This window comes from Arachis hypogaea, chromosome 5 (genome assembly GCF_003086295.3).
Source record: "Arachis hypogaea cultivar Tifrunner chromosome 5, arahy.Tifrunner.gnm2.J5K5, whole genome shotgun sequence".
Taxonomy (NCBI): domain Eukaryota; kingdom Viridiplantae; phylum Streptophyta; class Magnoliopsida; order Fabales; family Fabaceae; genus Arachis; species Arachis hypogaea.
The window spans coordinates 83911289-83936699 of NC_092040.1; the positions used below are offsets into that span (position 1 = coordinate 83911289).

Sequence of the window (25411 nt, forward strand, 5' to 3'; positions counted from 1 at the left end):
TACTGTGATGGCACGTACACAAATGATGGCTGGGAAGGGAAATGCAACGATTCACATTCTAATTATTTAAGGACATTATCACTTGATTGTGCTGCCAAAGCATACTTGGAAGAATGTTCCTCCATGCCACAAAATAATCCACACTGTGATGAATTCAATAATCAATCAAATTGTGTGTGGGAGGATCAAAACCAAGTAGCATTCAACAGTTCATACTCCACTTATCAAGAGATATCATCACTTGAGCAAACCTTCAATTCATTCATGGAAAGCTATCAAACCTCACGTTCCAGTTTTTCATCTGAAAATTCTTCATCACTTAACTATTCTGTGACATAAAATCTCTTCCAAAACTCACAGTCCACACAAACTTCCATGAATCAAGGCCTCTCAAGGCTTGAAACCATGCTTGAAAGCTATGAAAGGGAAGCGCAGAGATCTTGGAAAGAATGAGAAAATTCCCTCACAAACATGGAAGTAATGTTAGCTCAATTGGTGAGTGCAACAAAGAAAGAGGAAGGGAAAGATGAGGAAGCCTCTGTATCAAGTGAACTTTCAATAAAGAATGAGGTTGTTGAAAATGAGACTGCACCTGAGGTGACAAAGGAACATGAACATTCATAACCCTCACAAACTTCCCTTGAATCTGTGATCGACAAATATGAAGAGAAAATGAAGAAATCTTGGGAAAAACAACAAACATCCTCCCTGAAAGAGCTATTAAGTCAAATATTGAGTACAAAGGAAGGAGTGGAGGAGCAAGAAAGTGAGGAAGACACTCAAGAGAAGTCACACTCAAGTGAAGCAAAGAATTACATGAAGGAAGAGCTCACTGAACCATCAATTCAAAAAGCTCTTGATGAAGAAATCACTCCAACAATCACACAACCATCACGTCTTGAATCCAAAGAAGTGAAGGCAACTAACAAGAGCACCAATCATGTCCCTAGTCCAGCAAGCAAGGTCAATCAAGCCATATACAAAAGGAAGCTTGCTGAGGAGAGGCCAAGACAAGGGACACTAGCTAAAACTTCTCCCCCCTTGAGGTCATTCCTCTTAACAAATTGGAAGAAGAGGAAGAAAGTGAAGAACAGGTAGACAGTAGGTACATTTCTTCTCCTTGCTTTGTTTAAATTTCAATAAATTGGCATATGATTACATTTTAAGTTTGGTGTTGCCTTGCAACAAATTATTTTCAATCTTTTTGGATGATTGCATCAAATCAAAAATGAAAGTGAGACACCAAGATTCTTAGTTTGGTGTGCCACTTATTTTCTATGCAAATCATTCAAGCAACACTACTTGTCTGTATAATCATAATGCCTCTGCAGTTTTATTTTTCTCTTCTAATTTGACACTTTCTCATTCTACTTGCTTTAGTCATTTTTCTGTTTTTAAATGCTTTCATTTAGTTTGCTTATTAACTGTTTTTGTTAATACATCACCAAGACATCCTTATTCATGACAGACTCTTCATTTGGTGATTGTATTTAACAAATAACAGTTTCTTTTGTTTAGTTTTAGTTCAAATAATTTGACATATGGTTGCATTCTAAGTTTGGTGTTGCTATGCAGCAAAATTTGGTTCCAATACTACTAGATACTTACATCAATTCCAAATGAAAGTGTCACACTAAGTTTGGTGTGCCACTTATTCTTTATGCAAAGTATTGTGCACACCTTCTTATGCTTGCAATCAAAATGTCACTGTCTCTTGTGCCTTGATTGTTATTTTTCATTTTTGCTTGCTTGCAACACATGTAATGCTAACATTTCATTGTGTAAGACATTCATGATCCATCTTAGCCCCATAGCCATTATTCTAATTGTTGCTTGAGGATGAGCAAGCATTCTGAGTTTGGCAAGGGAAAGAGGAAGAATAGAGGAAAAAGGACAACAATAATGAAGATGAACTACAAGGTTGTAGAGTTCCTTTTCTTCTCATTTGTTTTCAGCACTTAAATTGCATGATTGTCTTCATCTTTTCTGTTTACATGTGTGTATGAATAAAGCATAGCTTGAATCTTGATTTTTAACATGTTGCTGCGGCATTATGACTACCAACTTGAGCTTTGTGAATTCAAAAGCAATAAAGCATCATGATCATAAACAAACAAGGAATTAAAGAAGATTTTAGCATGTGCATACAAGTATTGGAAAGCTAGTATGATTAATTGTTGCTCAATTGCATTGGATTTTATTTAATTGAAGTTTTTATCTAGGACATTTTGTGAAATCTTTTGAAATCATGAAAACCTTGAAGAAGCAAATACAATTAAAGCAAGAAAAGAAAAAGGGAAAGAATGAGAAAGCTGAAGGCTCTGAGTACCAATGGCAATTTATTTGCTAAGTACTTGTGGTGTTTATGTATCAAGCCAAATGCTTGAAAACAAAACACTTAGAAGTCAAGGCTAGGCTCAAGTGCAAAAGCACTCCCTCAAAGCTCAAGGCTCTGAGCATCAATGATTAGAGAGTTAAGAAAAGAAACAAATGAGCTTAATGAAGTCCTCTAATTAAATGCTTGTGGTGCTTATGTATCAAGTGGTAATACTTGAAAACAAAGCATTTAGAAGTTGTAGCTTTGTTATCAACTCATGGGGCAAAGAACCCAAAAGGAGAAGCTAATAAGAAAAACAAAAGCTTGTTTCAAGGAAGAAATATAAGAGAAAGATTTCATAAATTGAGCTAGATAGAAGCATCAATCATTTACATCCCTTTTGTGATTGTAGCACGCTTAGAAAACTAGCTAACCATGAACATTGAGTTGCTATTCTTCTTACCTTGGATTGTCAATCTTTATTGCATGATTCTTTTCTTGCTTGGGGACAAGCAAGGTTTAAGTTTGGTGTTGTGATGACAAGTCATCATAAACCTATTTTTCAATGCTTTTTCATACAAGAAATTGATGATTAGTGCTTAAATATTGCATTCTTTTGTGCTTAATTAGAATATTTCCTTGATCTTTTAAATTTATAAATCTTGTAGGAAATAAGAAGAAAAAGACGCAAAGAAGCACAAAATAAGCTAAAAAGGAGAAAAAAAGAGCTTTGGGGCACACTTTGAAGTTGGAGCACACTTTGGAGCCTTAGGCCACGCTTTTAAAAGCGTGGCCCATGACCAAATCAAAGAAGGAAGCAACCAGCACGCACATTGCTCTGCTCTTGCCAAGAGCAGGGCAATATGGTGATGCAAAGTGAGGTTGGAAGAAAATTTTCGCTAAGTTAAAACCTGGGCGCTCACAGCATGACCATGCCTACTTCAAAGGGCTATAACATTAGCTACAAACGTCCAATTGATGTGCTTCTAGTTGCGTTGGAAAGCTGACATTCAGAGCTTTCCAACGATATATAGCAATCAATATTTGGCGTGAAATTGAGGCACGAGTGAAAGGCATCTTTGAGAACCAAAAATAAGCAAAAATAAACCAAAGTGCAACCACCAAGGTTCGAACCAAGGATCTCTAGGAAGCCAAGCCTTAGGCGCTACTTTGGTGCCAAGGAAATCAAGAAAAAAAGGCAGAGTGCTTCTCCCACCAAGTTTCGAACCAAGGACCCCCTTGGAGACAATGTTGCGCTGCCCACAAGGAGAGCAGAGCGCTACTCCTTGGCACGCACATGGGCATGCATGACACGGGCATCCTTGGCGCACACAAGAGAGCTTGGGCGCGCGCATCACAGCTCGGGCAGATGCAAGGCACGCACAAGACACCACTGCCCCGCTCTCCACAAGGGCAGGACAATCCCCTGGTGCCTCTCCAAGCCTTGGCACGCAAATTGGATACCCACACAAAGCTTCACTGCTCTGCTCTCCACAAGAGCAGAGCAGCCTCCTGGGAGCAACATGGGCCAAAATTCAACTAAAATTCCATTTAAATTCAATTCCTCTCCAAATTGAATCAAGGCCAACCAAACCCATTTCTCCTCAAATCCAAAGCAAGCAAAGCCCACATCATCACTCAAAGGCACATGGATCAATTAGATTAGGATTTTCATTTTAATTGTAATTTGTTTTAATTTCATTTTCATTTTCACTTTGTAAAGCCTATATAAAGGCATCAATTCCATCTCACTAGGAGGCTGGCTCTACTAGGGAGCATTAGGAGTAGGATAGAGATCTCTCTCTTCTAGTTTTCCTTTCTTTAAATTTGAATTTTGGATTGAGATTGGAAGGAATTCTGTTTTCATTCTCAATCTGCACTTCTCTTATTCTTCTTCTGCATAATTGAGAATTGGATTTACATTTCACATGTTGTTTGATTTACTTCTCTTCTGGTGATTATTGTCTACTTTGATCAAGGAAGGAATTGAGATCTAGACTTGTTTTCTAGTCGCTTTGATTTCCTGAGATCTTCATTTTGATTTTGCAATTGAGTTGAATTTAATTTCTGTTTGCTTCTTCAAGCAATTCTGCTTTCTGTTTGAGATTAGTTGCAAGTTACTGCATCTTTTACTTCTCTGTTTGATTGCCATTTACAATTTCTTGTTTGATTTCTTGAATCCCAGCTCCCAAAATCCTTTTATTCTTCCTGCAATTTAAATTTCCAGTTGCTTGATTTACTGCTTTCATTTAAATTCCCTACTCCCACTCCCTTTTATATTCAATGCAATTTACATTTCTTGTCATTTAAGTTTCTACAATTTACATTGCTTGCTCTTTAAGTTTCTGCCCATTTACTTTCTGCACTTTTAATTCTTGCAATTTCCTTTCTGTTGGCTACAATTTCACTCAATTCATCAATGTTAGCTTGACTAAACTAATCACCCACTAAAGTTGCTTGATCCATCAATCCCTGTGGGATCGACCTCACTCTAAGTGAGTTATTACTACTTGATGCGACCCGGTACACTTGCCGGTTAGTTATGTGTGTTGGAAATTCGTTTTTCCACAAAAACACCATCAAGTTTTTGGCGCCGTTGCCGGGGATTGATTTAGATCAACAATGATTAAGTGGGTGAGAAGTCTAGATCAAGCATTTTTCTATTTTTGTTCTCTGTTCTAAGTTAAAACCAAGGTGTTTGTGTTTTTGCCTCACTAAGCAAAACTCATCTCTGATATGAGTAATTTCAATTTTCATTGGTGTTGTGTTTTACAAAATTCAAATGGAGTTCACCTCATCTTTTAATCAAACACACTTCATGGGATATTGCCCACCATCACAATATGATTCAAGTCATTATTCTAATGATGGTTGGGAATATCACCAAGAAGATACAAATTCTGAGCACTCCAATCCATGGAGATTTGCTTCAGAACCCCAAGATGAGCAAGAGAATCATGAGGGATACCAACCACCACCACAAAATAATTTATATCATTATCCTCATGGTGGATGGGAGTATCAACAAGGAATGAGGGAGTATGAACAATCAAGTGAAATGAACTATTTTCCAGAGCCACAAAGTGACTCATATTGTGATGGCACGTACACAAATGATGGCTAGGAAGGAAAATGCAATGATTCACATTCTAATTATTTAAGGACATTATCACTTGATTGTGCTGCCAAAGCATACTTGGAAGAATGTTCCTCCATGCCACAAAATAATCCACACTGTGATGAATTCAATAATCAATCAAATTGTGTGTGGGAGGATCAAAACCAAGTAGCATTCAACAGTTCATACTCCACTTATCAATAGATATCATCACTTGAGCAAACCTTCAATTCATTCATGGAAAGCTGTCAAACCTCACCTCCCAGTTTTTCATCTGAAAATTCTTCATCACTTAACTATCCTGTGACATAAAATCTCTTTCAAAACTCACAGTCCACACAAACTTCCATGAATCAAGGCCTCTCAAGGCTTGAAACCATGCTTGAAAGCTATGAAAGGGAAGCACAGAGATCCTGGAAAGAATGAGAAAATTTCCTCACAAACATAGAAGTAATGTTAGCTCAATTGGTGAGTGCAACAAAGAAAGAGGAAGGGAAAGATGAGGAAGCCTCTGTATCAAGTGAACTTTCAATAAAGAATGAGGTTGTTGAAAATGAAACTGCACCTGAGGTGACAAAGGAACATGAACATTCATAACCCTCACAAACTTTCCTTGAATCTGTGATCGACAAATATGAAGAGGAAATGAAGAAATCTTGGGAAAAACAACAAACATCCTCCCTGAAAGAGCTATTAAGTCAAATATTGAGTACAAAGGAAGGAGTGGAGGAGCAAGAAAGTGAGGTAGACACTTAAGAGAAGTCACACTCAAGTGAAGTAAAGAATTACATGAAGGAAGAGCTCACTGAACCATCAATTCAAAAAGCTCTTGATGAAGAAATCACTCCAACAATCACACAACCACTACGTCTTGAATCCAAAGAAGTGAAGGCAACTAACAAGAGCACCAATCATGTCCCTGGTCCAGCAAGCAAGGTCAATCAAGCCATATACAAAAGGAAGCTTACTGAGGAGAGGCCAAGACAAGGGACACTAGCTGAAACATCTCCCCCCTTGAGGTCATTCCTCTTAACAAATTGGAAGAAGAGGAAGAAAGTGAAGAACAGGTAGACAGTAGGTACATTTCTTCTCCTTGCTTTGTTTAAATTTCAATAAATTGGCATATGATTACATTCTAAGTTTGGTGTTGCCTTGCAAATAATTATTTTCAATCTTTTTGGATGATTGCATCAAATCAAAAATGAAAGTGGATATAAAACCTTCTTAGTTTGTTTGGATGACTTTCTTAGACTTGTTTTGGAATTATCTTTTTTGAGTAGTATTTCTTCTCAGGAGTTTTATACCCTTTTAGCTACGTTCTTCGGTCCTGGGCTTTTCGACCTTCTGGACCTTTTTGGAGGTCGCGCTCCTTCTTTAGCTAATGTCGATGGTGGACAAAATTGTGATTCATATGTTATTGCATTTTGTAAAATTCATTGCTTTTTCTTTCCCTGGCAATGGCACCAAAAACATGATGCCAATACCATGGTTTACAACTATGTGTGGTCACAACTCTGTTCAACTTAACCAGCAAGTGTACTGGTTCATCCAAGTAATACCTTACGTGAGTAAGGGTCGATCCCACAGAGATTGTTGGTATGAAGCAAGCTATGGTCACCTTGTAAATCTCAGTTCGGCAGATTAAATGGTTTATGATAAGTTCGAAAATAAATAATAAACAGAAAATAAAATAGTAAATAGTTACTCATATAATTCCATGGTGGAAATTTCAGATAGGCATATGGAGATGCTGTGCTCCTCTTGAATATCTACTTTCTTATTACATTCATCCAATCCTTCTTACTCCTTTCCATGGCAAGCTGTATGTAGGGCATCACCGTTGTCAATGGCTACATCCCATCCTCTCACTGAAAATGGTCCTATGCTCTGTCACAGCACGGCTAATCATCTGTCGGTTCTCAATCAGGTTGGAATAGAATCCCTTGATTCTTTTGCGTCTGTTACTAACGCCCAGCCTTCAGGAGTTTGAAGCTCGTCACAGTCATTCAATACCGGAATCTTACTCGGAATACCACAGACAAGGTTAGACTTTCCAGATTCCTGGAATCCTACTCGGAATACCATAGACAAGGTTAGACTTTCTGAATTCCCATGAATGCCGCCATCTATCTAGCTTATACCACGAAGATTCTGTTGGGGAATCTAAGAGATATGCGCCCGGCCTAAGGTAGAACGGAAGTGGTTGTCAGTCACGTGCGTTCATAGATGAGAATGATGATGAGTGTCACGGATCATCACATTCATCAAGTTGAAGTGCAACGTATATCTTGGAATAAGAATAAAAGAGGATTGAATAGAAAATAATAGTAATTGTATTGAAACTTGAGGAACAGCAGAGCTCCATGACGATTGGATTTTTGACGGTTTAGAATTTCTCAAATAAATTCTCGTTGTAAAGTATAGTTTCTAAGCCAAACAATAATCCTTTCGTACAAAAAGTTGTTTGTCACTAGTACAAACCCCTAAAATTTATAAACCGAAGTATTGGACCTCGGGTCGTTCTCCCTAGGATTACAATAAAGTGTTTTGTTATTGGTTGTGAGTTATTTTGGGGTTTTTGATAAGAGGCATGAAAGTAAATGGCAATGAAAGTAAACTAACAACTATAAAAGCTCTTGGCAAGATATGAGAACTAGAAGTCCTATCCTAGTTATCTTACTCAATTGTGATGGGAATTGTTCATTGCTCCCACTTAGTCAACCTCTAACCATGGAGGAAGGTCAAGTGGATGAATCAATTTGATTCCTCAAGTCCTAATCAAATCCTAAAGGAAAGACTAGCTTTAGAGATATTCAAATCAATTAGCAACTTCTAATTATCAATCAACAAAGGAATTAGAGAACTCAAGAGTCACTAATTACTCTACCTAGGCCAAGAGGGACAAAATCTACTCTAAAACCCAACCAAGCATTTCATCAAACACATGGAAGGCATAAATGGAAAACATAGTAAATCAACAACAAGAACAAAACTAACAACAATTATTGCAAAGAATTAACAACAACAATCAAGGAAATCACAATTATCATGAATTACCTCAAATTGCATTATTGAAATGAAACTAAAGAACAACAATCTATCCAAAACAAAATGAAGAATTACAATTGTAGAAGCACATAACTAGAAAGAGAGAGATGAGAAGATTGAGAATTGATAAAGGGAAATTGAATCAAAGTATGAATAAAACCTAGATCTAAGAAGAGAAATCAACCTAAACCTAATCCTAATTCTAGAGAGAAGTGAGAGCTTCTCTCTCTAGAAAACTAAACTAAAGCTAATCCCTAGTGAGTGTGTGTGTATGTATGAACATGTGTTGTCAATCCCCTTCAATCCTTGGCTTTTATGTGCATTTTGGTGCCAAAGTTGGTTGCTGAAACCTCTCCAAAATCGCCAGGCACGTGTTACATAAATGAAGCCATGTGCCATCATCGGCGCGTGCGCGCACGGTACGCGTGCGCGTCCTTGGCCTGTTTCGCAATGTGCGTGCGAGCGCCTTGTGCGCGTGCGCGTGTATGGCCTGGATCGATTCTTTTGGCTTTTAATGCTTCTCTCCACCTGTATGCTTCTTTCCTTGCTTCCCTTGATCCATGCCTAGCCTATTTCATCCTGAGATTACTAGCAAACACATCAAGGCATCTTATAGAATCAAAGAGAAATTAGAATTCATCAAGATAAGACTTAAAAAGCATGTTTTTACACTTAAGCACAAATATGGGAGAGATAACAAAACCATGCTAATTCATAGGCTAAATGTGACAAAAGGTTATCAAAATACTCTAAATTCAATACACAACAAACCGTCAAATTGGGGTTTGTCAACCTCCCCACACTTAAACCTTAGCATGTCCTCATGCTAAAATAAGAAGGAACCAAAGGTTATGACATTTATTGAATGCAACTAAACTATATGAGTCCTATCTAAATGCGACTACCCTAAGATAAATGCAAATGCTAAATTCAAACATGTCAAATTGCCAAGAGAGCATGTGTAAGCACAAGGGCTAGGCAATAGGAATTAATTCCAACCACAATTGTATTGAATTATCAACAAGAATTTAAACTTGCAAGAATATAGATAATATGGGTGAACACATGTGGTTGAACTTTTGAACCCTCACCGGATTGTGTATCCGCTCTATTCACTCAAGTGTTTCAGGGTCAATTCACTCGATTCTCTTCTAATCAAGCTTTCCGAAATTTGATTTTCTTCTAACACTCAACAATTATTCAATGCATGCATACATTCATCATGAGGTCTTTCATTTAGGTTGTAATGGGGTTAGGGTCAAGGTAGGATCATTTATGGTTAAGTGGGCTAGAATTCGAATCTTTGATTAGCATAGACTTCCCCACCTAATTATATAATGACCTATACAAACTCAAACTATTCTAACTATCCATTCTTCACTTTTTCTTACATATTCATGCATTTCCTATTTGATTCATAACACCTATGTATTGATCCCTTTTTATTGACTTCACTTTGGGGCATTTTGTCCCCTTTTTATTATTTTCTTTCTTTTGTCTTTCTTTTTTCTATTCTCTTTTGTTTTTTTTTTCTTTTCTTTTCATCATCATTTTTTTTTCAATGCATAAGGTCTATTCATTTGATTAATACATGAGTATGTACCCAATTCCTGAACATGAAAGTGTACTACCCCTTTTATTCTATCCAATGTTCCCAAGCCTCACCAACGTTGAATAATAAACACTCTCATTAGCCTAGGCTAATCAAAGATCCAAACAAGGACTTTTCATTGGTTTTCCGCCTTAGGCTTGTAATGAGCTAAATTGAGAATAAGTTGGTTAAGCATAGGCTCAAAATTGGCTAACAATGAAGAGTGAAAGGTTGGCTATTTGGGTAAGTGGCTAATGAAGTAATGGCCTCAATCATATAAATGCATAAATACAAGAAATAAATGGACATATAGAATCAAGCAAATCAAGGATTACAATCATAGAAAGAGAACAATTTCACACAAGAATGGAAAATAAGTGGTTATAAAATGTAACCACATCAATAGGCTCAAGTCTCACAAGCTTGTGTTCTTAGTTCAATACATGCTTCACAAAGTATGAAATTCAAGCAAGCTTTACCAAAAGTTTTCCTTTCAATCAATCGGGTTAATGCCCTATATTTAAACTTCTTGGAAAATTTCAATGTTTGACTAAGCATTGTTGTGATTGAAAAATTCAAAAATTTTCTTAGTTCACCCTTTTCCTTTTTTTTTCACTTTAAACCAATTTCCTATGCAAAAAGGGTGACTAAATATTTGCAATCCAAAATATGATTTCTAATCACAACCACAACTAAAAGTAAAGATAAACAAAAATGTATAAAGAGGAATCCAACTGAGAGTACGAAATCTATCATCCAAAACATCTAAAAATCTCCAAAAGCATTAAAATATCTAAAATCCAAGATAAGCAATAAGAGTATCCAAAGCAAACTAGAAGTGCATCCAAATATATACAAAATGTGCGAAATAGGATAACTAGGCTGAAAAGTTCACCGGTTCCCAAATAATGCTACCGGTGCCCTCCCCACACTTAAAACCAAGCATCGTCCTCGATGCTAAACTGGAGGATCAGTGGGAGGTACAACGATAGGCTCAGGCTCTGACTGTGGGACCGGCTCCTCCTGAGTCTCTGGTGGCTCTGCAGTGTCTGGGGCATCCTGCTGGACCGGTGGCTCCGCAGCCTCCTCCTGATGATCCTGCTCATCGGAGGCCGGAGAATCGGGAAGAGGGGGTAGCTCAAGGCCCTGGGCCACAAACATCTGGTCTATCCAATCCAGGCGGCGTCGGATATGGCGCTTCTCACGCTCTAAGAACCGGAAAAGACGCTGGACTAGGAGATATGTAGGCTCTGGTGCTGCTGGTGGATCAGTGGATGATGAAGGAGCTGCAGCTGTAGAAGATGATGGGGCAGCTGTAGGGGCTGAAGGTGAAGGTGTCCCCACAACAGCTCTGGCCCGAGACCGGCGTCTAGCAAGTGGCCTCTCGTGCACCCAACCACCCCAGGGAATGGTAACCTCCCTGTCATCAGCATCAGGGGGCGGGGGTCGCACATCATCATCCAACCAAGGAACCTCAGCTAGGGCCGCCATACTCGTGACCAATGTAGGAAATGGAAGTAGGCCACAAATATGCGCCCGCCACATACACTGCCGGATGAGCCTAGGGAAAGAGACCTCCTTCCCCTCCATGACACACCCAATGAGTAGAAGCATCTCCATAGGAATCTCAGAGAAGTGGGTGGTGGGAAGGACATAGCAAGCAAAGATCATCTGCCAAGTCTTGGCCTCTCTAGTCAGATGAGTAAACAACATCCCTTTCGGCTTGGTGTTGTTGGCATCCATAACCCAAGTAGCCTCTGGTAACCCAATAACAGTCCTGAGTGCCTCATAATCAAAGGTCATGCTGTGTATGGCTAACGCAGCCTGCTGATGGGCACACAATTCATCCGAGACATGCCTGCACTGTAGCGCCTCCTCAATGGCAGTCTCAGTGATCATAATCTCCCTACCCCTCACCTGAACCGAATCTAATGTCGGACGGAAGAAGTTGCAGTAGAATTCCTTCACCCAAGAAACATTGACATCCCCCAAATCCCGGTCAACAAAGTCAATACCCAAATCAATGATCCGACCGGAAATAGAACGTCTCACATCCATCGGGAGAAGTAGCTTATTCTCAATGTTGAGCTTTGTAGTCCGATATTTAGAAAACCGGAGCTCACAGTAGAGATTAGGGAATTTGTCCGGATTGGTGGAAGGTAACTGCTGATTTTCTTTGTCCACATCATTCAGTGGATTCTTGGCATAATTCTTATATGTGGAAGGAAGAGAAGGGGTAGAGTGTTTTCTCTTTTTGGAGGTAGTGGTGATGGCTTTGCCTTTGTCAGACATCCTGAAAAATATGATAGGATATATAAGACATTTAGCATTTAACAAATAAAGCATGTTCAGGAGACAAATGACAAAAAGAAACAACCATGATGTTGCAATGAATATGCAAAAGTGAACAAATATACCAAGAAAGCAAGTGTCATTAAAAGTAACAACTCATATTCAAAATGCAAGAATATCATCATAAATTTGAAAGAATTGTTAAAGAGTAAGCGGAAGTTAGATGGTTAAAGAAATTAATGAGGTTAGAAAGGTAGATTAGTGATATGATGATATTTATGCATAATGAAAAGAAAAGTTGTGGCTCATGTTCACAAATATTGTGCAAATCCGGGAAATCAAAAGGAAAAGAAAGTTGCCCAAGTTTGAAATAAAGATCAAAATGAAACCAATTTCCTTGAAAATCGGGCAGCATTCCGGCTTAAAACAGGACGTTCCCGGATAGCAAATCAGCACAAGAAGCATAGAAAACAACATCAAATAGGCAAAGCATCAAAAATCTCAATAGTGGTATATCATTCAGGCAACATGAGATGCACAAAATCAGTCCAAAATCAACAAACAACGTCCAAATAAGCACACAGCAATTTAAGCACGAACGGAGCACTTATCAGGCCTAGAATCCTCTATCCAGCCCTAGCTACCTAACCGCAATTATTTCTATCTAACCTAGCACACAAAATTTGAATTCAACCTAACTAGCATGCAATATACTAACTAATATACATGAGCAATAAAAGAAAACAGAAAAAAATACAGAAACGGAGTAGGAACCTGGGAGCAAGAGAATCAGTAACGGAAGGGGAAATAGGAGAGAAATGAGGCCAAGAACTGCGCCGCCGTGGACGGTGGCGGAGAGCGCTGCCGGCGTTGGGACGGTGGTGAGCGGGGAGACAGAGGGAGAGAAAGAGAGAGAAGCGAGTGGAGGAAGGAGAGAATGAGTGGGGTTGAGAGTGTTTCGTGGTTGGCTAGAGGCGGTGGCCGGCACTGCTACTATGACGCCGGTTGGGGGCGAGAGAGGAGGAAGAAGAAGATGGAGGTTTGGTGGTGTGCGCGACTGCGCAGTATGCGTCGCGCATTAGGGTTATCCCTAATTTTAAATCGATGCGAGCGCGCACCTCGCGCGTCCGCGTCCATTGAGAAAACGTGGGACCTACGCGTGCGCGTACAGTACGCTCGAACGTGGATGAGCACATGAGGAAGGGACGCGTGCGCGTACAGTGTGCGCCCGCGTGCATGAGGTTGGGCTAGAGGCATAGAGTTGGCCCAACCCAGGCCTAACTCTCTGGAGAATGGCCTGGAAGTCGCGCAATCAGATCGGCGCGCACGCGGCATGTATGCGTCCGCGCGCAGTGAGAAGAGTTGGAGATCCGCGCGAGCGGATAGTGCGCTTTAGCGTGGGTGGCAGGACAGGTATGGGTGCGTGCGCGTACAGTGTGCGCACGCGTACGTAGATTGGGCCTGAGGCTTAGAGTGGGCTCGAGGCACGCCCAACTCTCGGGTCCATGGCCTAGAGTGGTGGCAGCACCTATTGGACGCGAGCGCGGCAAGTGCGCGTCCGCGTACATTGTTAAGGTAAGAATTGGTGCGTTGGCGCGATGTGCGCGCTCGCGCAGACCGAGTTGGGCTTGGGGCTTAAAGCTAGCCCAGAGCTGGCTCAACTCTCTGAAATTTGGCTCGAAATCTTGTGGCAGCGAATCGGCGCGGACGCGGCATGTGCGCGTCCGCGTGAACGGTCATGTTCTTAAAAACGGCGCGCACGCACGTTGTGCGCGTCCGCGTGAGTTGAGTTGGGCTCAAGGCATAATATTTGCCCAAGGGTGGCCCAACTCTCGGGGGTGTGGCTCGTGGTGCATCCTCACAGGGACGCGTGCGCGTGCATGGTGCGCTCGCGTCCACCCCCCTCTTCTTCTTTTTTCTTTTTTTTTTTTCAGAAACAAATTGCTGGGTGCTCCCCTTAGTGTTCACAACTCTTATTCACTCAACCATCATACAATTCACAAAAAATGTAATTTTGATATTATTCATCTACTACTAGACACAACATGTATATGACTAAGCTAACAATTAAATTGTACAAACAAATTTGTATGAAACATCTACCTACAATGGTAACTCAAATCACTTATAAAGTAAATGTAAAAGATTGGAAAGAGTTTACCATGGTGGGGTGTCTCCCACCTAGCACTTTTAGTTTAAGTCCTTAAGTTGGACATTTGAGAGGCTTGTTGTCATGGTGGCTTATGTTTGTACTCATCCTTGAATCTCCAAGGATCCATGCTCTTCAATTGGTTGACAAAATTTCCAACCATTTTTATTGAGCTTGGGCAGATTTCTACCCAAAATACGAGTCCCCATATTTGGTCTTCACATATCGAACCGGGATCCCATATCTTATTTTCGCATCCATCCGTTGGTTGAGTTCCATGATTTTGTCGGATGGGTGGTTGACATAGATGTGGTGGATACATGGAATTCTCTTTACTCCACCAATGCTTCCTTCTAGATCCACACAAGGTAATCCTTGTCCCAACATCATCCCTATATCTTGAGGCCTTGACCTTAATGAGCTTAACACCTACTTTCCAACCACTACACAACTCATTCTTACTTTTAATTCCACAAAGAGTTCTAAGTTGACCATCATTTTCAATTAAACCATATTCAAGTGAGAAAGTGAAGCTTAGGGATGAGAGTTTTACCCACTTGAATGTTGTGTTGGATGGTGATTTGGGAAGGGAGACCTCCCCACACTTAGACAATGCAAGGTCTACTTCTTTAGGCTCTTCTTTGGTTGTTTCCACCTCTTCACAAGCTTCTTCAAGTTCAACCTTTTCTCTTTTTCCACATGACTTGGTGTTGACATTTTGTTTAATGGGAGGTGATTCAACTTTGGATATGAATTCATCGATGAATGAATTCATCTCTTGAGCAACCTCTTCATATTCTTCAATTTCAATATACACCATGTCATTTCCGTTTTCCGTGGGAGGTTGTACACACTCTTCTATAGCTTCAACTTCATGTCCAATGGGAGAGGATTCGATTGTAGATAGAAATTCATCCATGATTGAGTCCATCTCTTGATACGCTCCTTCCAAGTCTTCAATTATAGCATGTCTTGGAGGTTGCGCACCCTCCTCAACATTAATTTCAAGCTTCTTGGAAAAGTGCTCCAGGATGCTACATTCCCATGGACTTTCAACATCCCCTAGATCTTCAACCACTTCTTCCTTTTCTTCAATGATCATAGGCTCCTCCAACTGTTCCAACACAAATTTTAACTCTCCCTTCTTTTCCACCGAGTTTTCCAACTTCTCCTTCATGCTTTGTTCTTCTCTTGACTTTTCACATGGGATCATGGAAGTACCTTGAGCTTTCAAACATCGATAGGCTAAGGTGGACACTACCTTGGTCAAGTTGGTCACAAACTCAAGTGCATCCTGCTTCATGGCTTCTTGTCCTTGAAGTAACAAAGTGAGAGAATCGTTTATTGGTGCTTGTGGTGGGTAAGAAGGATCATCATTTTGGAGAGAGGGTTCATAATAGGAAGGTGGTTCTTCTTGGTAAGGTTGTGGGGATTGTGTGTATTGAGGCGGTTCTTGGTAGTGATCTAGATAGGGTTGTGGTGGTTCTAAAGGTTCTTGCTCATAATAGTCATAAAAATACGGTATGGATGGTGGGTCATATGATGGATATGGATTATAGGAAGGTGCTTGGTATGGAGAGGCTTGTGAGAATGGTTGCGGCTCATGTTGAGGATATGGTTCATAAGCACATGGTGGTGGTTCTTGAAAATCACAATGTAGTTCACCATAGCCATTGGGTTGGTGTGCATCATAGGATGGCTCTTCTTCGTAGTGCATTGGTGGAGGTTGTTGCCATGAAGATTGATCATATGCATATGGCTCCTCCCACCTTTGATTGTCCCATCCTTGATACACATCCTCATTGAAGCTCGCATTACCTACAACACAATTGGAACCAAACTCATAGCCAAAGTGAGAATTCATGGTGGAAAGGGAAAATAAAATTCTACACTAGCAAATGAAGCAAAAAGGCAAGATATTTACACTATTCACATATGTACAATAACCAATAACACAACACCATTGCAAGTCCCCGGCAACGGCGCCATTTTGACGATTGGATTTTTGACGGTTTAGAATTTCTCAAATAAATTCTCGTTGTAAAGTATAGTTTCTAAACCAAACAATAATCCTTTCGTACAAAAAGTTGTTTGTCACTAGTACAAACCCCTAAAATTTATAAACCGAAGTATTGGACCTCGGGTCGTTCTCCCTAGGATTACAATAAAGTGTCTTGTTATTGGTTGTGAGTTATTTTGGGGTTTTTGATAAGAGGCATGAAAGTAAATGGCAATGAAAGTAAACTAACAACTATAAAAGCTCTTGGCAAGATATGAGAACTAGAAGTCCTATCCTAGTTATCTTACTCAATTGTGATGGGAATTGTTCATTGCTCCCACTTAGTCAACCTCTAACCATGGAGGAAGGTCAAGTGGATGAATCAATTTGATTCCTCAAGTCCTAATCAAATCCTAAAGGAAAGACTAGCTTTAGAGATATTCAAATCAATTAGCAACTTCTAATTATCAATCAACAAAGGAATTAGAGAACTCAAGAGTCACTAATTACTCTACCTAGGCCAAGAGGGACAAAATCTACTCTAAAACCCAACCAAGCATTTCATCAAACACATGGAAGGCATAAATGGAAAACATAGTAAATCAACAACAAGAATAAAACTAACAACAATTATTGCAAAGAATTAACAACAACAATAAAGGAAATCACAATTATCATGAATTACCTCAAATTGCATTATTGAAATGAAACTAAAGAACAACAATCTATCCAAAACAAAATGAAGAATTACAATTGTAGAAGCACATAACTAGAAAGAGAGAGATGAGAAGATTGAGAATTGATAAAGGGAAATTGAATCAAAGTATGAATAAAACCTAGATCTAAGAAGAGAGATCAACCTAAACCTAATCCTAATTCTAGAGAGAAGTGAGAGCTTCTCTCTCTAGAAAACTAAACTAAAGCTAATCCCTAGTGAGTGTGTGTGTATGTATGAACATGTGTTGTCAATCCCCTTCAATCCTTGGCTTTTATGTGCATTTTGGCGCCAAAGTTGGTTGCTGAAACCTCTCCAAAATCGCCAGGCACGTGTTACATAAATGAAGCCATGTGCCATCATCGGCGCGTGCGCGCACGGTACGCGTGCGCGTCCTTGGCCTGTTTCGCAATGTGCGCGCGAGCGCCTTGTGCGCGCGAGCGCCTTGTGCGCGTGCGCGTGTATGGCCTGGATCGATTCTTTTGGCTTTTAATGCTTCTCTCCACCTGTATGCTTCTTTCCTTGCTTCCCTTGATCCATGCCTAGCCTATTTCATCCTGAGATTACTAGCAAACACATCAAGGCATCTTATGGAATCAAAGAGAAATTAGAATTCATCAAGATAAGACTTAAAAAGCATGTTTTTACATTTAAGCACAAATATGGGAGAGATAACAAAACCATGCTAATTCATAGGCTAAATGTGACAAAAGGTTATCAAAATACTCTAAATTCAATACACAACAAACCGTCAAATTGGGGTTTGTCACTCCACACCCTTAATCTATGGTGTGTAGAAACTCCACCGTTGAAAATACATAAGTGAAAGGTTCAGGCATGGCCGAGAGGTCTGGATGTATACTTTCCAACGCCGTTGAGAGCGCGCCATTTGGAGTTCTGTAGCTCCAGAAAATCCATTTTGAGTGCAGGGAGGTCAGATTCCAACAGCATCAGCAGTCCTTTTGTCAGCCTTTTTCATAGTTTTGCTCAAGTCCCTCAATTTCAGCCAGAAATTACCTGAAATTACAGAAAAACACACAAACTCATAGTAAAGTCCAGAAATGTGAATTTAACATAAAAACTAATGAAAACATCCCTAAAAGTAGCTTGAACTTACTAAAAACTACCTAAAAACAATGCCAAAAAGCGTATAAATTATCCGCTCATCACAACACCAAACTTAAATTGTTGCTTGTCCCCAAGCAACTGAAAACCAAATTGAATAAAAAGAAGAGAATATACTATAAATTCCAAAATATAAATGAATATTAATTCTAATTAGATGAGCGGGACTTGTAGCTTTTTGCTTCTGAACAGTTTTGGCATCTCACTTTTTCCTTTGAAGTTTAGAATGATTGGCATCTCTAGGAACTTAGAATTTCAGATAGTGTTATTGATTCTCCTAGTTAAGTATGTTGATTCTTGAACACATCTACTTTTATGAGTCTTGGCCGTGGCCCTAAGCACTTTGTTTTCCAGTATTACCACCGGATACATAAATGCCACAGACACATGACTGGGTGAACCTTTTCAGATTGTGACTCAGCTTTGCTAGAGTCCCCAGTTAAAGGTGTCCAGAGATCTTAAGCACACTCTTTTGCTTTGGATCATGACTTTAACCACTCAGTCTCAAGCTTTTCACTTGGACCTGCATGACACAAGCACATGGTTAGGGACAGCTTGATTTAGCCACTTAGGCCTGGATTTTATTTCCTTGGGCCCTCTTATCCATTGATGCTCAAAGCCTTGGATCCTTTTTACCCTTGCCTTTTGGTTTTAAGGGCTATTGGCTTTTTCTGCTTGCTTTTTTTTCTTTCTATTTTTTTTCGCCATTTTTTTCGCAAGCTTTTTACTTTTCACTGCTTTTTCTTACTTCAAGAATCAATTTTCATGATTTTTCAGATTGTCAATAACATTTCTCTTTGTTCATCATTCTTTCAAGAGCCAACAGTTTTAACATTCATAAACAACAAGATAAAAAATATGCACTGTTCAAGCATTCATTCAGAAAACAGAAAGTATTTTCACCACATCAATATAATTGAGCTAAATTCAAGGATAAATTCGAAATTCATGTACTTCTTGTTCTTTTGATTAAAAACATTTTTCATTTAAGAGAGGTGAAGGATTAATGGAATTATTCATAACTTTAAGACATAGTTACTAAACACTAATGATCATGAAGTAGAGACACAAAACATAAATGAACACAACATAAAAACCGAAAAGCAGAAAGAAATAAGAACAAGGAATGAATCTACCTTAGTGGCGTCTTCTTCTTGAAGGACCAACAATGTCCTTAAGCTCTTCTATGTCCCTTCCTTGCCTTTGTTGCTCCTCCCTCATTGCTCTTTGATCTTCTCTTATTTCATGGAGAATGATGGAGTGCTCATGATGTTCCACCCTTAATTGTTCCACATTGTAGCTCAAATCTTCTAAGGAAGTGTTGAGTTGTTCCCAATAGTTGTTGGGAGAAAAGTGCATCCCTTGAGGCATCTCAGGGATTTCTTGATGATGAGCTTCCTCATGCATCTCTTGAGATCCGTGGAGGGTCTCTCTTGCTTGCTCCATCCTCTTCTTAGTGATGGGCTTATCCTCCTCAATGGAGATGTCTCCTTCTATGATAACTCCAGCTGAGTAACATAGATGGCAAATAAGGTGAGGAAAAGCTAGCCTTGCCATGGTGGAGGGATTTTCGGCTAATTTGTAGATTTCATTGGAGATGACTTCATGAACTTCTACTTCCTCTCCAATCATGATGGCCCGAGCCACAGAAACTTCAGATCGGTTGCTAGTGGGAATGATGGAGTGTTGAATGAACTCCAACCATCCTCTAGCCACAGGCTTGAGGTCCAGTCTTCTTAGTTGAACTGGCTTGCCTTTGGAGTCTCTTTTCCATTGAGCTCCTTCCACACATATGTCCATTAGGACTTGGTTCAACCTTTGATTAAAGTTGACCCTTCTAGTGTAGGGGCGTACATCTCCTTGCATCATGGGCAAGTGGAACGCCAACCTCACATTCTCCGGACTAAAATCTAAGTATTTCCCCCGAACCATTGTGAGATAATTCTTTGGACTCGGGTTCATACTTTGATCATGGTTCCTAGTGATCCATGCATTAGCATAGAACTCTTGAACCATTAAGATTCCGACTTGTTGCATGGGGTTGGTTAGGACTTCCCAACCTCTCCTTCGGATCTCATGTCGGATCTCCGAATACTCATTTTTCTTGAGCTTGAAAGGGACCTCAGGGATCACCTTCTTCTTTGCCACAACATCATAGAAGTGGTCTTGATGGCTTTTGGAGATGAATCTTTCCATCTCCCATGACTCGGAGGTGGAAGCTTTTGTCTTCCCTTTTCCTTTTCTAGAGGATTCTCCGGCCTTAGGTGCCATTGATGGTAATGGAAAAACAAAAAGCTTATCCTTTTACCACACCAAACTTAAAATATTGCTCGCCCTCGAGCAAGAGAAGAAAGAAGAGAAGAAGAAGAAGAAGAAAATATGGATGAGAGTGAGGGATGGTGTTTCGGCCAAGGTGTAGAAGAGGGGGTTTGTGTTGTGTGAAAATGAAGTAGAATGGAAGGGTATATATAGGGAAAGGGGAGAGGGTAGGTTCGGCCATGTAGGGTGGGTTTGGGTGGGAAAGTGTTTTTGAATTTTGAAGGTAGGTGGGGTTTATGGGGAAGAGTGGATGGATGTGAGTGGTGAAGGGGGTAATTGGGAAGAGAGATTGAAGTTGTTGGGAAGTGTGACATGGGGAAGAATGTTATAGGATTAGGAGGTAAGGTGGGAATATGTTAGGTGGGGATCCTGTGGAGTCCACAGATCCTGAGATGATCCTGTGGGGTCCACAGATCCTGAGGTGATCCTGTGGGGTCCACAAATCCTGAGGTGTCAAGGAATTACATCCCTGCACCAAATAGGCATGCAAAATGCCTTTGCATACCATTCTGGTGTTTAAACGCCGAGGTGATGCACGTTCTGGGTGTTCAACGCCTGTGTGTAGCATGTTCTGGGCGTTCAACGCCTATGTGTAGCATGTTTCTGGCGTTCAACGCCCATGTGTAGCATGTTTCTGGCGTTGAACGCCAGTTCCATGCTTGTTACTGGTGTTCAGCGCCAGCTTTTCTCAAGGCATATTCCTGGCGTTCAAACGCCAGAATGTTGCTTGTTTCTGGCGTTCAGCGCCAGATTCATGCTCTATTCTGGCGTTGAACGCCAGCCAGATGCTCCTTACTGGCGTTGAACACCAGTCTGTCCTTCCTCTAGGGTGTGATTTTTCTTCTGCTGTTTTTGATTCTGTTTTTAATTTTTATATATTTTTTTCGTGACTCCACATGATCATGTACCTAATAAAACACAAAATAACAATAAAATAAAATAAAAATTAGATAAATAAAATTGGGTTGCCTCCCAACAAGTGCTCTTTTAATGTCATTAGCTTGACAGTGGGCTCTCATGGAGCCTCACAGGTGATCAGGTCAATGTTGTATAGTCCCAACACCAAACTTAGAGTTTGGATATGGGGTCTTAACACCAAGCTTAGTGTTTGGTTGTGGCCTCCCAACACCAAACTTAGAGTTTGACTGTGGGGGCTCTTCTTGACTCTGAATTGAGAGAAGCTCTTCATGCTTACTCTCTTTTGTCACAGAGGGATGGCCATGTGCCTTAAACACAAGGTAGTCCCCATTTAATTGATGGACTAATTCGCCTCTGTTGACATCTATCACAGCTCCTGCTGTGGCTAGGAAAGGTCTTCCAAGGATGATACACTCATCCTCTTCCTTCATAGTGTCTAAGATTATGAAATCAGCAGGGATGTAAAGGCCTTCAACCTTTACTAACACGTCCTCTCCTACTCCATAAGCTTGTCTTAATGACTTGTCTGCCAATTGTAATGAGAACAAGGCAGGTTGTACCTCAATGATCCCCAGCTTCTCCATTACAGAGAGTGGCATAAGATTTACCCCTGACCCCAGATCACATAGAGCTTTTTCAAAGGTCATGGTGCCTATGGTACAAGGTATTAAGAACTTGCCAGGATCTTGTCTCTTTTGAGGTAAAATTTTCTGAATCCAGGTGTCTAGTTCACCAATGAGCAAGGGAGGTTCACTTTCCCATGTCTCATTACCAAACAACTTGGCATTCAGCTTCATGATAGCTCCTAAATATTGAGCAACTTGCTCTCCAGTTACATCTTCATCCTCTTCAGAGGAAGAATAGTCTTCAGAGCTCATGAATGGCAGAAGGAGATTTAATGGAATCCCTATGGTCTCTATATGAGCCTCAGATTCCCTTGGATCCTTAATAGGAAACTCCTTCTTGCTTGAGAGACGTCCCAGGAGGTCTTCCTCACTAGGATTTTCGTCCTTCTCCTCCCTTGTGCATTCGGCCATATTGATCACATCAATGGCCTTGCACTCTCCTTTTGGATTCTCTTCTGTATTGCTTGGGAGAATACTGGGAGGAGTTTCAATGACTTTCTTACTCAGCTGGCCCACTTGTGTCTCCAGATTTCTGATGGAGGATCTTATTTCACTCATGAAACTGAAAGTGGCTTTTGACAGATCAGAAACTAGATTGGCTAAATTAGAAGTGTTTTGTTCAGAATTCTCTGTCTGTTGCTGAAAAGATGATGGAAAAGGCTTGCTATTGCTCAGCCTATTGCGTCCACCATTGTTAAAGCCTTGTTGAGGCTTTTGTTGATCCTTCCATGAGAAATTTGGATGATTTCTTCATGATGAATTATAGGTGTTTCCATAAGGTTCACCCATGTAATTAACCTCTGCCATTGCAGGGTTCTCAGGATCATAAGCTTCTTCAGAAGCTGCCTCTTTAGTACTGTTGGATGCATTTTGCCATCCATTCAAACTTTGAGAGATCATGTTGACTTGCTGAGTCAACACTTTGTTCTGAGCCAATATGGTATTCAGAGCATCAATTTCAAGAACTCCCTTCCTTTGAGGTGTCCCATTATTCACGGAATTCCTCTCAGAAGTGTACATGAATTCGTTATTTGCAACCATGTCAATGAGTTCTTGAGCTTCTGCAGGTGTTTCTTTAGGTGGATGGATCCACCTGCAGAATGGTCCAATGACATTTTTGAAAACTCAGATAGACCATAATAGAATATATCTAATACGGTCCATTCTGAAAACATGTCAGATGGACACCTTTTGGTCAACTGCTTGTATCTTTCCCAAGCTTCATAGAGGGATTCACTATCTTTTTGTTTGAAGGTCTGAACATCCACTCTAAGCTTGCTCAGCTTTTGAGGAGGAAAGAATTTATCCAAGAAGGTCGTGACCAGCTTCTCCCAGGAGTCCAGGCTATCCTTAGGTTGTGAATCCAACCATATTCTAGCTCTGTCTCTTACAGCAAAAGGGAAAAGCATGAGCCTGTAGACTTCAGGATCTACTCCATTTGTCTTAACAGTCTCACAGATCTGCAAGAACTCAGTTAAAAACTGATAAGGATCTTCAGATGGAAGTCCATAGAACTTGCAGTTTTGTTGCATTAAGGCAACTAGCTGAGGTTTCAGCTCAAAATTATTGGCTCCAATGGGAGGAATGGAGATGCTTCTTCCATCAAATTTGGACGTTGTTTTTGTGAAGTCGCCAAGCATTCTCCTTGCATTATTGTTGTTGGGTTCGGCTGCCATCTCCTTCTCTTGTTCTAATATTTCTGAAAGGTTACCTTTAGATTGTTGTAATTTAGCTTCTCTTAGTTTTCTCTTCAGAGTCCTTTCAGGTTCAGGATCAATTTCAACAAGAGTGCCTTTTTCCTTGTTCCTGCTCATATGAAAGAGAAGAAAACAAGAAAAGAAGAGGAATCCTCTATGTCACAGTATAGAGATTCCTTTATGTTAGTAGAAGAAGAAAGGGGAGAAGAGTGAAGAAGAATAGGTTCGGATTTTTAGATGAAGAGAGGTGAAGAGAAGTGTTAGTAAATAAATAATTAAATAGAATATGAAAAGAGAGGGAGAATTTCGAAAATAATTTTGAAAAAGAGGTTAGTAATTTTGAAAATTAAAGATAAGATAAGATTAAAATTAAAATTTAAAACAAAAAGAGTTTTTTGAAAAAGAGATGAGGTATTTTCGAAAATTAGAGAGGGAAAAGTTGTTAGGTGGTTTTGAAAAAGATAAGAAACAAACACAAAGTCAAAGAGTTAGTTGAAAAAGATATTAAAATCAAATTTGAAAAGATAAGAAGATAAGAAGTTAGATAAGATATTTTGAAATTAAATTTTTGAAAAAGATAAAATTTTGAAAAAGATATGATAAGATATGTTTGAAAAAGATTTAATTTTTAAATTTAAAATTACTTACTTCACTAACAAGAAACTACAAGATAAGATTCTAGAACTTAAAGATTGAACCTTTCTTAACAAGAAAGTAACAAACTTCAAATTTTTGAATCAATCACATTAATTGTTAGTGAGTTTTCGAAAATTTGATATAAAGATAAGAAAAAGATTTTGAAGATAATTTGAAAAAGAATTTAAAAAGATAAGATTTTTAAAATTGAAATTTGGACTTGACTTGTAAGAAACAACTAATTTTAAAAATTTTTGACCAAGTCAACCCAAAATTTCGAAAATTTGGAGGGAAATAAGGAAAAGATATTTTTTTGATTTTTGAAATTTTAATTATGAGAGAGAAAAATAATTAGAATTAAAACGTCATAATTGTGTTTTTCTCTTTTCTTTTTGGATCAAAACAAGGAATGCATGCAAGAACACTATGAATGTCAAGATGAACACCAAGAACACTTTGAAGATCATGATGAACATCAAGAACATATTTTTGAAAAATTTTTGATGCAAAGAAGACATGCAAGACACCAAACTTAGAAATCTTTAATGCATGGACTCTAACAAACGAAAAATGCATATGAAAAACAACAAACAACACAAAACAAGAAAACATCAAGATCAAACAAGAAGACTTGTCAAGAACAACTTGAAGATCATGAAGAACACTATGAATGCATGGAATTTTCGAAAATAATGCATAAATTTTAAAAACATGCAATTGACACCAAACTTAAAAATTGACTCAAGACTCAAACAAGAAATATAAAATATTTTTGATTTTTATGATTTTATGATTTTTTTGTATTTTTATTATATTTTTCGAAAATAAAGTTTGGAAAAACGAAAAAGAAAAGAAAATTTT

General features: G+C 39.4%; 1 non-coding gene across 1 annotated transcript; it reads left to right on the forward strand.

Moving 5' to 3' along the window:
* The first annotated feature begins 23390 nt into the window (after positions 1-23390).
* Positions 23391-23494, forward strand: LOC112804597 (small nucleolar RNA R71). Its single transcript, XR_003203209.1, has one exon. It is a non-coding gene; the product is annotated as a small nucleolar RNA R71 (small nucleolar RNA).
* Positions 23495-25411: the final 1917 nt, after the last annotated feature.